This window comes from Notamacropus eugenii, chromosome 4 (genome assembly GCF_028372415.1).
Source record: "Notamacropus eugenii isolate mMacEug1 chromosome 4, mMacEug1.pri_v2, whole genome shotgun sequence".
Classification (NCBI taxonomy): domain Eukaryota; kingdom Metazoa; phylum Chordata; class Mammalia; order Diprotodontia; family Macropodidae; genus Notamacropus; species Notamacropus eugenii.
This window is the reverse complement of record NC_092875.1, coordinates 475,325,839-475,344,021: the sequence shown is the minus strand read 5'-3', so window position 1 is coordinate 475,344,021 and position 18,183 is coordinate 475,325,839. Positions and strand designations below refer to the sequence as shown.

At 40.4% G+C, this 18,183-nt stretch overlaps 1 long non-coding RNA gene across 2 annotated transcripts in view; it reads right to left on the bottom strand.

The window, feature by feature from the left end:
* LOC140502117 (uncharacterized) overlaps positions 1–18,183 on the bottom strand; it is a 50,787-nt gene that overhangs the window by 29,740 nt on the left and 2,864 nt on the right. Inside the window, exon 3 of one of the 2 annotated variants that reach the window (XR_011966539.1) lies at positions 4,809–5,314. The exons of the other annotated variant lie outside the window; for it this stretch is intronic. This is a non-coding gene — a long non-coding RNA (uncharacterized lncRNA). Of the gene's footprint in view, positions 1–4,808; positions 5,315–18,183 lie in introns of those variants that run through there. 2 annotated transcript variants of the gene reach the window in all.

Below are 18,183 nucleotides of genomic sequence, written 5' to 3'. Positions count from 1 at the left end.
TTAAAAAGATGTACCACCTGACCAAAAGTTGGAATTGCTTTATCTGTTATAAACTGTGTTAAAAATAAAAAAAATTTAAAAAAAAAAGAGTAGGGACATCAGTCAATTTGAATTATTAAGCACGTGCTTACTTAAAGTAAATCACATAGAACTTTCCAGATATTCTTATGACAAAATCAGTCATTTTAAACACAATTGGACAGAAGTGTAAATCCACAGGAACACCCGGTAGGTTCAGGGCAGGCAAAAGGAATTCGAGTAGACCTTGTTAGGGTTTCAAATAAAACAATGCCTGAGTGAGTTCCATGACCATTCCACAAACAAAACTAAGGAAATTGGAGAAGAAAGGAGAAAAAGAAAGTGTATTTCTGTCAGACAGAGTTAAAACTCTGACAGGAAATTCCCAGTGATAACTTCTGCTGGGTCCCCCACTATTTGGCACTGGGTTTGATGGAGACTTTGGGCAGTAAATACTTTAGTTAGCATTATCAAACTATCAAGCCATGTGAAAATGTTTTTAAATGATAAAAACTATACAAATATAAGAGCAGCTACGAGACACAGTGCTGGGTCTGGAGTCCGGAAGACTCATGTTTCTGAGTCAAATCTGGTCTCAGACACTAGGTCACTAGTGTGACCCTGGGCAAGTCACTTAACCCTGTTTGCCTCTGTTCCCTCATCTATAAAATGAGATGGAGAAGGAAATGGCAAATTGCTCCAGCATCTTTGCCAAGAAAATCCCACATGGGACAACAGAGAGTCAGAAACGACTGAAACAACTGAACAAGTGTGATATGTTGCCGCTGTTGCTACTACTACCACTACTGTCACCACCTTCGTGGAGCTTCTGCTACCACCACCACCAACATAGAGTCCTCTACTACTACTCATGCTATTATCTCTCATACTGTCATCATCACTTCTGGAGCAACCACACTGTTGCTACTGCTTCTAGAACTTTGATCACCACCAGCTTGGGGTATTACAATGCAAATACTACTCCTATGGGACATTATACTACTCACAGTGCTCCCACACCAGGGCTCACTACCATATAGGCTTATGTTACAAGTATTACCACCACATCACATTATCCACATGTGCCACAAAACCAGCCTGGTTGGGGAGCAGGCCCAGTCTCAGGTTCATCCCAGCACCACTTCCTTTTGCAGCTGAACTCTCACTGAGAGCTCATGTGAATTTTGACTGAATTCCAGGATAGTTTTTTAAAGGAGAGAGAGACACAGAGAAGCAGAGAGATAGAGAGAGAGACAAAGACAAAGAGAAAGACAGACAGACTGTCTGTGAGTGAGTGACAGAGCTCCTCTCCTTCCCTCCCTCCCTGTCTTGCTCTTTCTCTTAACATTACCTTTTCAAACAACTCCACCTTCTTCCATAGATACAATGACCCCATATCTTTGCATTTTTTCCAGGCTAGTTCCAATTTCAACAAAAAGAAATGTTTCTTTAATGAGATATTGCAAAAGAAATATTCTTTGTCAGATGACATGTCCCAGCTTTAGCTTTAGAAAATATGGCCATGATATGAATTTGATTTAATGAGTTTAGACCCCTATTATCCTGAAAACTGATGACAGGTCAGTTGGAGGAAACACAGCTAGGTTTTCAGTGCAGGTAGAGAGGGTTTCCTCTAACTATCCTATAAAGGAGCTCAGTAAATGTTGAACAGGGGTAATAAAATAAATTCCACAATGGTCTAAAAATATGACTGGAATAGTTGTTGTTTATCCTTTGTTTTCAAAGAGGACCAATGATACGATGCAGTGATGTCTTGACTCTCAAGTAAATTGGATTTAAGTGAGTCAGAGCTGCACAAAATCAACAGTCTCACTCTCTCTCTTCTAGAGTCGTTGAAGTCCAGTGGCAGGACAAAGGTCCAGACAACTGGCAATGGCTCAAGATACAGCAGATGATTGGCATCTTCAATATCTGACCAAGTTCTAAGTACTCCATGGAGCCTGCATCAGCTACCTTCATGACTGTGGAAACACATTGTTCTCATCCATTCATCTTGCCAGGGGAAGTCTTTACATGCGTGGGGTAGACATCCCCTTAACTCACCAATGGGTTTAAGGGCTATTGGTTACCTCCAATCTAGTCTATCTTGTCTGCCAAGATGGTTTTACTAGTGTGTGGCCTTGCCCATGATACAGCTTCTTGGAGCCACAGGTGAAAGCTGAATGACAGGTGGACATCAAAGATGTTCGAAAGAAAGCAGCCCTGAAAAGAACTTGACAAGCCCTCATACCGGAGGTACCTTTTTCTAGGCACCAAAAATGTACCAAACCCTACAAAGAGTGTGGTGACTACCCTCTCCTTTCCTGTTCCCACCTCATGGATTCCCATTCTTGCTATGAGGTTGAGGTGATTACATAGCAATAGTGTCAAACTCAAATGGAAGTGGGGGCCACTCCTAGCCATACCAGATCTAAAGCTGTATTATAAAGCAGCAGTCATCAAAACTGCTTGGCACTGCCTAAGAGATGAAGTGGTGGATCAGTGGAATGGGGTAGGTACACAAGACACAGTAGTCAATTACTATAGTGATCTACTGTTTGATAACAAAGACTCCAGTTTCCAGAATAAGAACTCACTATTTGACAAAAATTATCAGGAAAATTGGAGAACATTATGGCAGAAACTAGGCATAAACCAGCATCTTACACTGTATACTAAGATAAGGTCAAAATGGATACATGATCCAGATGTAAAGGGTGAAACTATAAGCAAACTAGGAGGGCAAGGAATAGTTTACCTGTCAGATCTATGGAGAAGGGAAAAATTTATGACCAAACAAGAGATAGAGAGCATTATGAGATGTAAAATGGATGATTTTGATTACATTAAATTAACCAGTTTTTACACAAACAAAAGCTATGCTCAACCAATATTAAAAGGGAAATAGAAAGCTGGGAAATAATTTTCACAGCAAGTGTATCTGATAAAGGCTTCATTTCAAGCTGAGTCAAATCTATAAGAATACAAATCATTCTTCAACTGATAAATGATCAAAGGATATAAAGGGATAAAGGCAGTTTCAGATGAAGAAATGAAAGCTATCTATAGTCATATTTTTAAAAAATGAGGTACATCACTATTGATTAGAGAAATGAAACAACTCTGAGATACCACATCATACTGTTCAGATTGGCTAACATGACAAAATAGTAAAATGACAAATGTTGGAGAATATGTGGGAAAATTGCATTGTTGGTGGAGTCGTGAACTTATCCAACCATTCTGGAAAACAATTTTAAACTATGCCCAAAGGACTCTAAAACTGCATTCTCTTTGACCCAACAATACTGCTACTAGGTCTGTGTCCCAAAGAGATCATAGAAAACAGGAAAGGACCCACACATACAAAAATTTGTATAGCAGTAGCTCTGTTTGTGGTGGCAAAGAATTGGAAATTGAGGGGATGCCTATCAGCTGGGGAATGGCTAAGTTGTGGTATACAAATATAATGGGATACTATTGTTTCATAAGAAATGGAGAGCAGACAGACTTCAGAAAAACCTGGGAAGATTTGCACGAACTGATGCTGAATGAAGTGCATAAAGCCAGGAGAACGTTATACACGGTAATAGCAACGTTGTGCTATGGTTGACTTGGTTAGACCTAACTCTGTCAGCAATGGAATGATTTAAGACAATTCCAGAAGACTCTTGATACAAAATGCCATCCACATCCAGACAAAGATCTATGAAGTCTAAATGCAGATTGAAGCATACAATTTTCTCTTTCCTTTGTTGTCTTTTTTTCCTTTCTCATGGCTTTTCCTTTTGTTCTGATTCTTTTTTCACAACATGACTAATGTTGAAATATGCTGAGTATGATCCTATATGTACAGCCCTTATCAGATTGCTTGCTGTCTTAGGGAGGGGGCACTGAAGGAGGGAAGAAAAATTTACAATTCAAAATCTTATAAAAGTGAATGTTGGAAACTAAAAATAAATAAGTTTTTAAAAAAGAAATGGGGGCCATTAACCCAAATATAAGGATCCCTTATGGGAGGCTGAATATGGACTTAGAAAAACATATGTTAATATTTTTGCTGTTTTACTGAATTTGTAATTCATTTTGTTCAATATTTCCCAGTTACATTCTATTCTGCTTCGGGAGGCCCTCAGAATTATCCTGGGCTGGATGCAGTCTGCAGGATGTGTGTTTGACACTTTTGTTATACAGCAAATTAGAAAGAAAATACCCATAGAATTTGACAACATAGCCCCGAGTTCAGAGATAATTACAGCACAAATTGGAATTTTTAGCAGTCATTCAAATCATGTTTTAGGTTTAAAGTAAACGGAATGAGACAGTATAGTCCAATAGCACAATAGTCCAATAGTCCTATAGACAGATCTAAAGATTTAAGACCGATTTTGGATCCTGGGGTCTGCTACTTACTATCTCTGTGACCTTACAAGTCACTTAAACACTCTGGGCCTCGGTTTCCTCATCTATGAAATATGGGGTTGGATTAGATGAGGTCCCTTCCAGTATGAAATCTATGACCCTATTAGAGTAGATTGCCTCAGTCTATCAACTTGAATAGGTTTTAAGTATGATGCTTAGCAATGTTGCCTCTGCTTCCATTTATACAAGTCTTCCTAAGATTCTCTGGAACTCTCTTTTGTTGTTTCACACAGCTCAATAGTATTCCATTAAATTTGTGGCAAGGGCTGCCCCCACAATTGGTATAGGCTTGTCATTTTGTATTTGGAAGAGAAGTAGAATAAACATCTCTAGCTGCTTCTTCCCCTACTGTTCTCCAAAGTGGGGCTTTAATTCCTACTGGGAGAGGCGTCAGGAGGTTGGGGTCCAAAAGCTTGGCCTCTCCACTCTCCTCTAAGAAAGAAAGTACAGGGCTAGAATTACATCGTCTGATTGCTTAAATATCATGAGTCCTGGGAATGTGGTCTTCAACTTCACGCTAACTGCTTATCACTGTTTCATGAATGGGGAATGCAGGACCCCATGCTTCTATGCCAGCCTTGGGCTCCTTCCTACCAAAAATCAGTTCCATAACGAATACACATAGTGAGTAGCAATGAAATTTATTTATTCATATCAGCAGCAAAATAGAACTCAAGGAAAGCATCCATAGGATAGTGTATACCCGACAATACAGAATGAAGGAGGTGTCTCATTGGAAGCAAGCTGACCCAGCTCTCACCCAAGAGGAAAGTTCCCCAAAGTCTCTACTGTAGAAAGCTGGGAATAAGGACATGATAGAGACTGCTAGCTCCTCTCATATCAGCTTCTTCTCTTAGTCTTTTCCTTCAGTTACCTGGAAGCCAGAAGCACCCAAAATTACTTCAGAGACCCGAGAGATGGAAGAGATTCAAAGAGGGTCTGAAGAAAGCTGAAGAACTTTCTTCTCTCTTCTTCACATCAACTCTGCCTTGCTTTGATCTCCACCAGTGAGGAGAATCTCATACCAATGAGCACTGGGGATCAGGTTACACATTCATGTATCATCATTTGCTCAGCAATTCCCCAGTAGAAAACAATTTTGAAAGACTTAAGAACTCTGATAACTAAAATGACCAACCACGGTTCCTGAGGACTCATAATAAAGCATGCTACCTCCCTCCTGTCACAAACATCATGGACTAAATATTCAGAAGGAGACCTTTACTTTGGGATGCGGCCAACGTTGGAATTTGTTTGCATGACTGCGTATATGTTATTAGGGTTTGGCTTTTCTTTTCTCTGTTGCTCAGTAGGTGGGAAGGTGGCAAAGAGAAAAAATGCTTGCTCATTGAAATGTATAGCTTTAATTTTTTTCTTTTTTTTAACTTTGTGTTTTAGAGTCTCTAGATGAATGAATGAATGAATACTTCTAAAAAGCCTTTTATTAAGTGTTTACTGTATTCAAAACACTGTGCTAGGTTCTGGGGATACACAAAGAAAAGTAAGACATACCTTACCCTCATGTAGCTCATGCTCTAATTCTCGAGACAACATGTGGAGAAGGTTTCAACTCGAAGTAGGAGAGAAAGGCCCCATGGTCTTAGTGCACAGTTCCAAAACAGATGGTCAGACCTCTTTGATATCATTTCCACTGATACAAAATGCCCATTTCTGACATTGAACCATTTTATAGTACTCAGAACTCTGGAAACTGAAACATTCTTTTCCCAATCAGTAGAAGCTGTGTCTTCAGCTACGTAGGCTAGAAGAAGTTGCCAAGTCTCTTGTCTCCAGGTTTTCCTAGTGCTGGCTGGAGGGGCTGAACTGGAAGCAGGGCCAGAGGTATGGGGGCAGGGGTCCTGTTATTCTCAGGCTCTTGAACTTTCCTGCCTATAGGTGGCTCTTAGTCAGTGGCCAGTGTTGGTGTTGTTGATAATGGTGGGAGCCCTCTCCACAAGGATTTTCTCCATAGTGATGGATGGCTGCAGGGATGGCTCTGGAGGGCACTCCTCTTCTCAAGGGTCTTGGGTTCAGGATCCAGTTTCCAGCAGTAGCTGAGGGGAGGCAGTGCTGATTTGAAGCCTGTTCTGTGTTTCAATGTCTCTCTTTCAACGTTCTTCTCTTTCTCAGGACATGCTGAGAAATTGAGGATTGATACATTTCTCATGCCAATCAATCAGCATTTATTAAGTACCTACTATATGCCAGGTACTGTGCTTGGTGCTGGAGACAGAAAGACAAAAGTAAGACCATTCCTGACATTAAGATGCATCAGAAGAGTGTATTTCTGTCAACTGACAATCAACCAAAATCCCGTCAATCAACTGACAAAGCATTTATGAAGTGCTTAATGTGGCCGTTCTAAAACACAAAATTGAAACAGTCCCTGCCTTCAAAGAGGGCATTCTAGGAGGGGAGCTTTGAGAGTTTCATTACCAGAAGTAGGGCCACCAGGCAAAGAATTTTTTAAGCACCAAAAACTCGTGAAGACTATTGACCAAGGTAAGGGGAGGATTATGGTCTCCAAAGGCAAAATGAGAAGTGAGACATCCATCACATCGATAAAACTCGAGATGATCTGGAGTCATAATGTACACATCCTACCCTATTTTATGAATTATGTGTCCTAAGCCCCCACAGCTTATCTAAAAAAAAAAAAGACTGCAAAAGTTTTTAAATGGACAAGCCACTTGTGCCTGGGGGGAAATGTTGAACTTTGCCTTTGCATATGGTATGCTCCAGTTACCAAGATTAGCCATTTCATATGGCTGAATCATTGAATGGGAAACTTTGTCAGCTGGTGGTGTGAGATGCTGCAGGACATCAGCCTGTGTCTAAGGGACCTCAGAGTGACATTTGGCACCAAAAAAAAATCCAACCCCAAAACCTCTCAGAAAAAAGAAACAATATCAGGAGAGAACAAGGCTGCTTTGACAAAGAGATGCTGAGATCCATAGGAAACTCCTGGTAAGGAAGCTCCCTTCCTCTCCTGAGGCAGATTAGCAAGTGATGGCTTTAGAGATGTTAAGGGATCTAGCCAGGGTCACCTAGCCACTGTGTCAGAAGCAGGAACTGAACCCGGGTGATCCTGACCCTGAAACCAGGTTTCATGGCATCACCACTCTGCCTTTTCCCTCCCTCCCCTTTTTTTAACTGGACTTGCAATGTCATTGGTATAGGGAATTCCTAGTAAGAAAATTCCTTTTACCAATGTAGATTGGTCCCTACACTCTTACTTACATTCTTAGAGAGTTGTTGGGGTCGCTGAAAGACTGAGCAACTTTCCCAGGGTCATTCAGTCACTATGTGTCAGGTGCAAGATGTTAAGTACTTAAATACATTTTTCATTGCACTATTTCTCTAAGCTATACCTACACATGAAAAATGATATGAGAGTGGAAACAGTCATGCTAATAGTTGTGCACAAAGAGTATTTTCCTTGGGGAGGGGAAGAGGATGATTTATCAAGATTCTTTGTACAAATCATTGTCTTCATTCAATTTTGCAAGCATGTGCCTATGCTTAGAAATGATGCATCCAGATACACACCAAGATATTTATAGCAGTACTTTTTTGTGTGATATCAAAAAATTGGAAAGAAGGTAGGCACCCAGCAGTTGGGAAATGGCTAAATATTAATTGTGTTATAAGAAATTAAGTATGTGGAAGATCTATATGAAATGATGCAGAGGGAAGTCCCCAGAGCCAAGAAAACAACACACACAATGACTGTCACATGGAAAAGGAAAGGCCCACCACACAAACACAACTCAAAAGGGAAAGTTGCAAAATTATAAAGAACCAGCAGAACTCGAAAGTCGTTATAAGACACCCCCTACGCCTCCTCTGCAGAAGTGGGAGGTCCACAAGTCTTTTATGTTACACAGATTTTTCAGACTTATTCAATGAATTGATCCGTTTTACTGATTTTTCTCCTTTTTAAATTTTTCATCTTTAAATAAATGCTATTTGTTATATGAGATAGTCCTTTGGGAAGGATACTGGGGTAAGGATTTGTGATGTTTAAAGAAAAGACATCAAAGAAAAGCCCTTTTTTTAGAAAAGATCCTGAGCCTAAACCATGTGACATGTACTCGCCTTTCCTTTGAAACATCCCAAAGGGCAGCAGCTGCTTCTCCTCTCTCATGTTTGCAGATTAAGGTGAAGAAACCATCCTGCTTTTGCCACATGGGCTATGACTTGAATCTGGTCTGTAGCTGGACCTGCTGGTGACACACAAGGGATCGGCGGCAGGTTAACCCTACAGTAAGTGCAGAGTTCTGTGGGTATGCGCATATTTAATTTCCAAAATGTGCCCCCGTTCACTAAAAGAAGGAATCAGGGGAGCTTGACAGTCTCAGGAGATCTCTGGTGTGGTTCTTTGGGGAAGGACACACTGCCCTCTTCTAATCCCTTGCAAAGGGAGGACTAGGTCACTGCACTGAGTATGGGGTCAGTGGCAGTGAGTCAGTGACAGAGCAGGCAGGAGCCGAAAAGGAAAGGGGTGTGTGCCTTTCCTTGAGGAGACCTGTATGCCTGGTTCCTGTAGGCTCCTAGGCCTTGGCTGTGCTGGGTTCTGCTCTTGAGCAGAAATCAGTGAGGACAGCCTTTGGAACAGACATGAGATCATAGACTCCTGGAGTTGGAGCTGGGATCCTGAGGAAGCAGACCCCACTCAGGAACAGGGACCTACTTTTTAAAAAATCATTTCCATCCAACCTAATTTCTTTTCAGTAGTCATTTATCATGGAGCTGCTGGGGACGGTGCATTGCCCTAGGTTTGCCTCCTGAGCCTGGTGCCACACAGGGCTTGCGCTCCTCCTTGTTATTCTCTCTACCTTACTTAAACTTTTCTTCCCAGTACCTCAAAGATAGTAGCTGGGGTTTTCAAAAGACCTTTACTAACATTTAAGAAAGAGAAGGAAATATAAACTAAGCACCTGGAATACAGACTTGTCCAGTTGTAGAACACAGGAGTCTAATCTGAAGATGTTCTTAACCAGTACCAAACGGGATGGCAACGTAAGGATTTTACACTGGTTAGCCTGAGACGAGACCCAGTTGCTGGTTCTTCGTACCATTCACAGCTGGTGTCCCTTCTGTCTCCTCCCAGGAGACAGAGGAATATGAAGATGAATGCTCCTGGTCATAATTAGCCTTCTGTATTATTGTAGCTCTTTCAATTCTATGAGTCATGGCTTCCCACCAGGGAAACTCCTGAGAGGTTTACAATAGTACATAATTACATACATCACCATGTAGTCCCATGTCAATATATCAAAAACTGTGATATTTTCAGTTTGGGAACTCCAGGTGTGGGAGCTCTTCTTTTCCACTCCGATTGCAATTTGTGTCTTATAATCTAAGAGAGCTTGCTGAGGCCAGTGTTCACACAAGTCAGAGTTGGGATTCAAATTCAAGTCTTCCTGACTTGGAGACAAAAACATGTGAGTTTAACTTTTATCTGTCAGTCAGCAAGCATTTATTAAGCACCCTACTATATGTTAGGCACTATGCTAAGTACAAAGGATACAAAGACTGGCAAAAAGGCAGCCAGTGTTCTCAAGGAGCTCACATTGGGGAGACAGCATGGAAACAACTATGTCCAATAAATTGGAGTTAATCAACAGAGGGAAGGCACTAGCATTAAGGGGAATGAGGAAAGGCTTTTTGCAGAAGGGAGGATTTTAGCTGTGACTTGAAGGAAGCTAGGGAAGTTAGGTGGCAGAGATGAGGAGGGAAGGAATTCTGGGCCTGGGGGGCAATCAGTGGAAATGCATGAAGTCTGGAGATGGAAACTCTTGTATGAGGAACAGCAAGGAGATCTGTGTGACTGGATTGCAGAATATATGTATGTGGAGGGGTGGAAGGTATAAAAAAGACTGGTAAGGTAGGAAGAGGATAGACTATGGATGGCTTTAAAAGTCAAATAGAGAATTTAGTACTTGACCCTGGAGGCAAGAGTGAGCAACTGGAATTGATTGAATAGGGGGTGGCATGGTCATCTCTGATACTTACCAGTTGTATGACTCCAGAAAAGTCATTAACCTTACTAGATTTTGATTTCTTTATCTGTAAAGTGGGCATAATAAAAGTACCTTCCTACCACGGTCATTGTGAGGATCCAATGAGAATCAAACAAGTTAAAAATTCTATAAATCTAAGTTGTTATTGCTAGTGCCATAGTGACCATCATCATGATTAATAATAATTTGATCCAGACCATTGATATCATTAGGATAGAGAACTCCCAATATGGTGGCTCCTTCCACTGTTACAGATGGACATCTTGTCACAACCTACACTTAGAGAAGTGGCAAAGTGGACAGAGGGGCAGGTCTGCAGTCAGGAAGACCTCAGTTCAAATCATGCCTCAGACACTTACTAGCCATGTGACCATGAGCAAGTCACTTAAGTTCTATTTGCTTCAGTTTCCTCAACTGTAAATTAAGATAATAATAGCACCCAGCTTACAGGTTTTTTAATGAAGATAATATGAGATAATATTTGTAGAAAATACTTAGTACAATCCCTAAGAGCTCATTCTTTTTCCCCGTCCCTTAGAATGATGGCTAAGGCACTGAGAAATTAAGTGGTTTGCTCATGGTCACAAAATCGGTATGAAGCAGAATTAGAACTCAGGTGTTTTGGTTTAGTCCTATGCCAGGAAGATGGCAGAAGCAGGTGCTATGCTATGGAGCACTTAGAGCTTAGTCAGACACCAAAGACACCAGGGTCATCCATGGCATCTCAGGCCATCCTTAGTCGTCCTCACTTTTGTCTTGCCACTGGACTTTGATGAGTGTAAGACATAGTGAGGCTGATGACTTGGCCTTAGTGCAGCTCTGCCTCACTTAAATCCAATCCAAGTCAAGATATCACCTCAGGATGGCGTTGGTCCTCTTCAAAAATGAAGGACAAACAATACTCAGTACACCATGAGGATGATGATGATTTAAGCATTGTTCTTGTCTTCTGGGATGAATTTTACACGGAAATAGTCAGATGACAAGTCACCAGAAGGAAATTATTTTTTTGTATATAATGTTACTCTGACTATCACACAGGAAGGCAAAATATGGCATTTTGTAATTGAATAAAACTATTATGATATAAATGAATAAGAGTATTGGCATATTGGCTTATCTTCTGTAGATTCACTGAAAGGATTCGTTCCACACAGTTTGGAGATCTGGTGTTCTTCTTCAGTTTTTAATAGATCAGTGTTATGTCTAGGTCCTTGTGGGTTCTGTCTGTAATAATGGTCTGGTTCTAGTGTAGTTTACTGGTTGACTTTTTGAAAATATTTTAAGGACTATATTTGTAATGTGTGGATTTATCTTCTATTAGTACATGAAAAAGGTGTAATTCTAGCCACAAGAATTGGAGACGTATTTTGAAGATGCTATTTTTTGGTAGCCTCTAGTGAGTGAGATGTTGATGGTTTCCACTGTTCCGCAGGCTACTTAATGACAACCTTCTTAGAATTTCTGGTAGCAATGACCTATACTTGAATTGTCATCATATGCTTCCACAATAAATCTGTAGGACATTTTTTTGGATGATTCTTTTTTGGAATATTGTTGGCTGAGTTCACCCATGATAGCCCTTTTGATTTCATTCTTGGACCTTAGTTGTTTCATAGGTTCTCTTTGGAGACAACCTACTTTCTATAACATCTGACAGATCCGATGGCATGTACTTTTATTGTTGCATGGTGAAATGATGTTTCATGATGGTCATGTCTGCCTCTATTTTGGACTATTCATTTCTCAGGTGTCAAGTCAAGGGAAACCTAACTTTCCCTCCCCTCTCCTCCCACCCCAGGTATTCCAGTTTCTTCATCTCTTCTCAATCATGATGAATAATAACGATTTAATTCAGACCATGGATTTCATTAGTTTAGGAAACTCCCAATGTGGTGATTCGCACTAGTGATGAAAATGGGCAACTTACCTTTCATTTATTCTTGGAGAGATGCCTGGGGCATTGAGAGGTTAAGTGATTTACTCATGGCCACACAACCAGTATGTAGCACAGGACAAATTATATGCCACGATGATTATTATTATTATTCTAATAGAAAAATTGTTTTTATCTTCCTTATTGGAGTAGACACAAAAATAGTCCCCCCAAAGTAATCCCACAGGCAATTCTGAAACAAATGTTGTATTCATATCTATAGGAGTCCTATTCTTGATACACAAAACCCAGATTTCAAGAAAGAGAGTGGCATTACCATGGGCAAAAACAAATATGGACACTTGAACAGCAGCCACTAATGAGGTAATTACTTTAACATCTCCTCCCCTTCCATTAGCATTGCCAACTTCCTGGTCTTACGCTGCTTATTGCCTAACAATGTCCATCCAGGGACTCTGTGGCTGAGGCTAGGAAGAGTTCTTCTGACAGGAGATTTACAGATGTGAGAGAAGTAGAAGGGAGTAGAGATCCCAGATCCTCCCCCCAGCTTCCAAAATCAGCTTTGGCCCATGTGTCAGAGAACAATCCAGGAGACCCTAAAGGAAATGAGATGGGAGAGGAAAATCAAACATTAACCTAAATGAAAATGAATTCATTTTTTTGCCTTGATTTTTCATTCCTTTTAAGTTTGATTTAGTTTACATAGGAAATTGTAATTTGAGTATAAATTGAGGCTGTTTCCTGCAAGAGCAATGCTTACTTTCCCAGTGATAAAGGGTTCTAGAGGAGAAAGAAAAGATGTTTAGAGACAACAGAGCCAGTGGACTGGGCGAATGGAATGTGGATGGGGTCAGTGCCATTTCTTCCTCTTAAATTTTGGCTGCACTTTGCAGCCTAAGGATTTAAGAGACTCTGAATTGATATTTCTGTAAATCAGGAGAAACCTTATTGAAGGTGGCTATACAGAGAAGTTTACCAACATTCCAAGACAGTGTCCTAATCTGGTGCCTGGTTGAGTTACTGTCAAAGGCCCCATTTCCAGGCTATTTCCCAGAACTAATAGCCTAGAGGTGAGTTTAGTAATTAGTTCCCTTTTAGCTGATTTATTTTCAGCAGCCCAGCCTGATGATGCAACAAAAAAGAGGAATGAACTTGGTATGAAGAGAGATTTCTGATCTTCTGGGAAGTGTTGTACCTTAACAGGCTAGAAGTCACCATGGAAATTCCTGAAGGCATTCAGTCATGACCTATTACAGGCCAAAAAACGAGTCCTGCACACATACACACACACACACACACACACACACACACACACATACACACACACACACACTGTGCCAGGGAAGAATCATCTTACTGATGCAAAAATAAATTGAAGTCATATTCTCATCTATGCTTTCTAAAAAAGAATATTCTTGAACTTTCTACATAGGGTTTCTCAAATTCTTTGTGAGATTTTAAGTTTGCAAAGCTTAAGTACCCTAAAACTAAGCTAAGACTTTTGGGAGTCACTGTGTTATTATAAAAATAATTAATAATGATGATGATGATAAAGATTTAGACTGGAAGGGGCCTGGGCAGTCATGTAGTCCAAACCCCTGATATTACAGATAAGGAAACTGAGGCCCAGAAAATTTACCTCACTTGTCCATGGTCATCCAGTCTCTTAGTTCAGTGCTCTGTCCACTACTATACCATGCTGTCTATCTGCAGTAAATAATAATAACAAACAGTAATAGTAACTACTGGGGTAGCCATATGGCATAGAGGATAGAGCTCTGGGCCTGGAGTCAGGAAGACCTGGGTTCAAATCCGACCTCAGACACTTGCTAGCTGTGTGACCCCGGGCAAGTCACTTAACTCTGTTGGCCTCAGCTTCCTCCTCTATAAAAATGAGCCAGAGAAGGAAGTGGCAAACCAGTCCAGTATCTCTGCCAAGAAAACCCCACATGGGGTCACAAAAAGTTGGACATGACTGAGCAACAAAGAGTAACTGCCTGCATTTGAACAGCTCATTAATGTTTGCAGAACACTGTTCCTAATCTCATTTGTGTCTTCTCACAATACCAGGAGGAAGGAGATGCGAAAGGGATTTTCAGCCTCAGCTTATGGATCTAGAAGCTGGGGTTCAAAGAGGTTAGGAGACTTGCCCAAGCTCACATAGTAAGTGAAAGGTGGGATCTTTACTCAGGTCTCCCTGCCTCCAGGTCTAATACCCTCCCACTATGGCCGGCTGCCTCCTATGATTTCAGAATGAAACAGTATAGTGTACTATAAGGAGCAAAGGTCCAGGAGTCAGGAGAGCTGAATTCTTATTTCACCTTATCTTTTTGACCTTGGAAAAAATCACTTTATTTCCCTGAGCCTCAATTTCCCCATCTGTAAAATAAGACCATTGCTATTTTGGATAAAAATTTGGAATTATACTAAAAAAGTCACTAAATTGTACATATCTTTTGACCCAGGGACCCCACGACTAGGTCTCTATCAATCAATCCTCCAATAAACATTTATTAAGCACCTACTGTCCCAAGAGAGGAGGAGAAAGTGAGGCTGGTGACCATGCACAGCCCTCCCTCACTCAAAACAAAGTCAAGTGAAAGTCATGTCACCATTTCTCTGATGTCAAGGTCTTTTTCGAAAACAAAGGATGAACACAGGCGGACCATCCCAAGGAGATTTAACAATAATTATTGGAGCACTTTCTGGAGGCACAAAGAACTAAAGGAAAACAGATATTTATTAAATAGGGAGTTGTTGAATAAATTATGGTGAGTAAATGTAATCAAGTGTTACTGCATGGTAGGGCAGCAAGGTGGCAGACAGGCCTGGAGTCAGGAAGACTCATCTTCCTCAGTTCAAATCTGACCTCAGATACTTCCTAGTTGTGTGACTGGGCAAGTCACTTCACCCTGTTTGACTCAGTTTCCTCATGTGTAAAATGAGCTGAAGAAGGAAATGGCCTAACAGTCCAGAATCTCCACCAAGAAAATCCAGATGAGGTCATGAAGAGTCAGGCCCAACTAAAATGACTGAACCACAATAAAACCTCATAGTAAGAAATGAATATGAGGAATTCACAGAAACTTGGACAGACTTCTGTGAGAGGATAGAGAGTAAAATAAGCCAAGGCAAGAGAATGATTTCCATGATAATCATCTACAAGAACATGAAAAGGTTAAGAGTCAAAGCCTTCAGAACGCAGATCCATGCCATCCCTGATCTTAACTTCAGAAGTCTGAGGAGGAAGCAAAGCCCCTACTTCTCAGTGGAAATAGTGGAGCAGAAATGGAGAATCGAGCACACATTTACAAACATGGATAATGTATTGATTCTTTTTAATTGACCATAATAATTTGTGACAGGGGAAGGGAAATGGGAAGGGAGTAGTCAGAAAAATAGGAAAAAGAAGCATCTCTCTCCTTTCTTTCTTAATTTCTTTCTTTCTTTTTTCTTCCTTCCTCCTCTCTTCCTTCCTCCTTCCTTCCTTCCTTCTTTCCTCTCTGTCTGTCTGTCTGTCTGTCTGTTTGTCTCTCTCTCTCTCTCTCTCTCTCTCTCTCTCTCTCTCTCTCTCTCTCTCTCTCTCTCTTTCCTTGTAAAATCTGACTAATATGGAAATGTTTTACATGATTGCACAGGTATAACCTATATCTGACTGTGCACTGTCTCAAGGAGGGAGAAAAGGAGGGATAGAATTTGGAACTCAAAACTATTTTTCAAAATGTTAAAAAATGATTTTTTACATGTAATTAGGGGAAAAATAAACTCTTTTTTTTTTAAAAAAAGGTGTTTAGCACAGTGCCTGAAATGCTTATTCTCTTTCCTTCCACTGTCCTTGCACCCAATACTTCATCTCCCTTATCTGTCTGTATATGGCTGTTCCTCCACAACTTGAGTTCACTCTGCTCTTAATTCCACCTTTCAGAATCCCTTGCTTGCTTTGTAATTGAGTTCAAAAACTACCTTCTAGATGAAACCTTTCCTGATCCCTCTGGCCGCTCCAAAAATAATCTTGTATCTATTTTGTGCATATTTTGTATAGACTTCTATGTGGATGTATTCTCTCCCTTGAAAGAACGTAGGCAGATTTTTGGTTTTTGTCTTTGCATCGCTAGAGCCTAGCACAATAACTAACATGGAGTAAGGGACTTAGTAAATGATTGTGAATGGGTTGGTTGAAAAAGAAAAAGAGTTTTTAAGGTCCCTTCCCACCTCTAACATCTGTGGTTCTCTGGTTTCAAATGGTCAGATGCTAAATGACCAAAGAGCAGAGGATGACATTCATGGTACACAGGCACTCAGCCATTCTGCTTGCCTGTTACAGAGGCACTGTAGTTATAGATGCAGAATTTCTACTGACTGAGATCACTGTGGGCCTCGTTCCAGCAAAGTCACCCCCGGCTTCTATATCAGGCCTGCTGTGAAAACTGTTCAAGACGGCTCGTGCAGGGCATACATCAAGGACGGACATTTAACTGAATTAGATCTAAAAGCTTCTAGATCACATTACTCCTTTTCAGAAAATCATGGCAACGGATTTCCAGTCTTAAGTAATATTAGGGTTTTGAAATGTTTATATTTGCACTTTTGCCCATTTCCCACCACAAAGAGGAGCCAGTCAATGGCTTGTGTTTCCAAAGTTATGACTTGGTCTTAGGGCTTGAGGCATTGACTCTAGAGGAAGCATGATTGTTGGTAGAAATAATGGGAAAAATGAGACGACACATGTAGCTGCCTTGACAAGCATGTGCTATAGTCTCTATGGGTCCATAAATAACAGGACCTTGCCATGTGGCTGCAACAAACCCTCCGTCCCCATCCATTGAGCCGCCTTCCTGACCTGATTTCAATCTCAACTCTCAATTTCATGACTTCTAGGAAACCTTATGGTGAGTAGATAGAGAAAACCTTCATCTTGCATTCATCCCTCCCAAGTAACCAAAGAAAAGGAAAGATGTAAAGATTCAAGATGAACCAATGAGCAAGCATGTTTTTCTTAATAATCCAATGTTTGCTAAGCACCTGCTCTATGCCAGTCACTATACAATTATTGTCTTGTTTGGTCTTTACAACAAAGATCCAACAAGGGAGATGCTACTACTATCCTCACTTTACAGATGAGGAAACTGAGGCAAACACAAATGAAGTGACTTGAGCAGAGTCACACAGGTAGTAAGTATTGAGGTCAAATTGGAACTCATATCCTGCACTCTAGGTCCATTGCACCACCTGGCTACCAAAGCATAGAAAAGAAAGCATGAATATAGACTCGAGGATCATAGAAAAACATGGAGAGATTTGCATGAAATAATGAAAAGTGAAATGAGCAGAACCAAGGAAATATTGTATAAAGTAACGGTAATATTGTTTTAAAAACAACTTTGAGGGAATGTCATTTGGACTATTATAAACGCCCAAATTAAGTACAAAGGATATAGGAAGGGAGACACTATCCAAATCTAAAGAAAGAACTGAGAAAGAGAAGTATGTAGAGAATGATTTTTATACACACACACACACACACACATAAACACACATTTGTATCTAAAGGTAGCCATCTCTAGGGTGGGAGAGAGAAGAGGGAAGAAAACAAGGGAAAATATTTATATAATAACTTTATTATATATTTAAAAGGAATGAGTTGTACCTAACAGATTTGCGGTTTCATGTACAATCATCTTTTTTATTATACTGTGTTATGGAAATGCTTGTTTTACTCCATAGAGTAAAAATACAAGATATGTAATAAATAATTTAAGAAGAAAGAAGAGCATGCGTATGTCCATCTCATCAAATCCTAAGATGAAAGTTCCTTGAGGA